We start from the raw sequence: 2,903 nt of genomic DNA on the forward strand, positions 1-2,903 counted from the left end.
GGTAGCCCACCTCACACTTAACAGTAGTTGTAAGGCTCAAATACCTTAAAGGCTTTTTCCTTTATGTTGAAGTTCTTTTTCTGGTACACATAAACAGGCCTGCATACCAAAAACATGTAGTCATTGACTACAGTCACTAGATGAGAATTGGGCCTACAGCCATACCACCAACAGACTAAAAACTTGCCAAGGCTCACAAAGAAGAGTCAGGCCAGCTTTTCACTGGATATATTAACTCTGAAATATCAAGTCAGGAAAGTAACAGGATGTCAGAATAAATATATTCCAGAGAGTTGAAGACTAAGATATAATCCGATTCTGGGGTCCTAGACTGAAGGGGGTGCCACAGCGGCCTTGGTCTTTGCTAAACTAGTAATTTCCAGACGAAATCTAATTCATGTAACCTCTTTCAACAGGGGCATCTTTAATCTGTGTTTTGTTACTTTACATGAAGATTGCTTTTAAGAGTCTTTTTTAAATGTTTGAAATCGGTATTTGTGTTTGCGTAACCAGTCTACCAACACTATCTCTTGATCTCTTGTTCCTTCTATAATATTCATTTTACCCACTACTCTAGACCACCCTATTACCCCAGAAGATCTCACGATACTCCTTCTAGACAAATCTTGATATTGATATATCTTCTAGCTATAAAGCTCTCCCTTGAGGCTCAGTTTCTTACCTGTAGTTAGTTGGATCTCATTTCTCCAGTCATGAACACAGGACGCCCAATCCAAAATTATTCAGGAGCTAATGAACATGACATTTAAATATATTCTAGATTATTTCCTTAAAAAATATTACATAAAAATTACATTCAGAGGTGAGTTGTCAGTACTCATGAGGGCTCCAGAGATAGCCCTCATCATCATGCAGAGTTTTCACAAATTTAGCTGCATTAAACATAACTGAAAGAACCACTTAGCTCTATTAATTCAGTAGCTGTTGCATTCCTGGCATTTTCACCATCATTTGCCCACGTTTGAACCTCTTTTCCAGGAGGAGGCAATAGTTTTTATATTGTCTACCTCCAATGTCTCTTTGCTAGTTCTCCCCAAATGCTGCTGCCAGATGAACCATTAGAAGGTCCAAGTGTGACTATTATTGCTAACTTTTAATGACTTCCAGTTGCTTACTGATGATGATTCCAATCCTTAGCCTGACAGTCAGAACCTTCGCCGATTTCTCCCAAAGACTTTTCTATGCCGTACTTCAGTAAAATTTCATAATTTAATGTTTCCCAAATTACACTCTGTGCTTTTACACCTCTTGGTTAGCAGTTTCCTCTGTCTGCAATGCCTTTATTTATCTGAGACTTGAACTCAGGTCTTCCAATTCCTGTCCAGTGCCCTTTCAGCAATTAATTCTACCTCTCTGTAAATAATTCATGCACACAAATTATAATGTATTGCTAAAAATCCTGGTGTGATAGACAGAACAATGGCCTCGCATGATGTCCAAGCCCTAATCCCTGGAATCTGTGGATATGTTACCTTATATGGCAAAAGGGACTTTGTAAAAGTGATTAAGATTAAGGCCTTTGAGATGGAGAGATTATACTAGATTATCTGGGTGGGCCCCATATAATTACATGGGTATTTAAAAGTAAGGAAACGTTTCCACTTGCAGTCTGATAGGATGACAGGAGAAGGGTCAGACGAGGCGACATTGCTGGCATAAAGATGGAGGACGACTTCCAGGATGAATGTGACCTCTGAAAGCCTGAATAGCAAGGAGGTGGATTCTCCCACAGAGCTTTTAGAAAGAAACAAAGCCCACTGACACCTTGGTTTTAGTTCAGTGAGATCTCTGTCAGACTTCCGATCTACACAACTGTAAGACAATAAATTTGTGTTGTTTACAACTCAGAGTTTTTGGTAAATTGTTAAAACAGCAATATCAAACTAGAACTCCTGGGTTCCAATTCCAGAGTTTACTAAAATGACTATGAATCAAGGAAAGTGTAACATAAGATTTTTCAAGCTCCCTTCTGGTAACAAAATTGCTATCCTAAGCTAAGCTATCTTGTTCCTTCAGAGGCCAAGATACCACCTAATTAATATAACAAATGTATATATACTAATGTGTTAATCAGTTTTATCTCATAAAAATAAAATTTTTAAAGAGGAGAGGGGTAGAAAGAAGTTGGTTAAGGGGTACAAAAATAAAATCAGATAGAAGAAATAAATTCTAATATTTGATAGTACAATGGGGGATTTATAGTTAACAATAATTTATTATAAATTTCAAAATAGGTAAAAGAGAAGAATTGTAATGTTCCCAACATAAAGAAAAGATAAATGTTTGAGGTGATGGATATCCCAATTACCCTGATTTGATTATGAAACATTGTATACAGTTATCAAAATATCACATAGCCCCCCAAAATATATATAAATATTATATATATATCTATCAATAAAAAACTGTTAAAAGACACTTAAGTACACCATTTAAATAAAATCAATTAAATTGATGTGGAGAGATGTTTAAAGTCAATGATTGGGTGCCCTGTACATATGAGCTGCTGAATGAAGATTTGTTGGTTAAATCTCAATGTAACATATTAAGAAAATAAGACTCAGAGATATTATCCACCCAGCTATGGTTGCAGAGTTAACTGACTCATTTATGTATTTATTTATTCAACATCTATTAAGTACATTTTATCAGCCAGTTATAAATGATTAATGGAAGATCCAGAACTCTAAACTACCTCTGGTACTGAAGAAAGGTAGATTTATATTACACAAGGAAACAGAGAATCACAATTCCCAGGCAGCAGTTTTGAGGAAGTCAAAGGCAGGTCTGAAGTAAAGATAGCAGAAAATTTTTATAAAGGGGAAGCCACAGAACTAAAATGAAGAAACCGCTGAAGACAGTGTCACTAATTAATGCTTTAT

The sequence above is a fragment of the Eulemur rufifrons genome, chromosome 7 (genome assembly GCF_041146395.1).
Source record: "Eulemur rufifrons isolate Redbay chromosome 7, OSU_ERuf_1, whole genome shotgun sequence".
Classification (NCBI taxonomy): domain Eukaryota; kingdom Metazoa; phylum Chordata; class Mammalia; order Primates; family Lemuridae; genus Eulemur; species Eulemur rufifrons.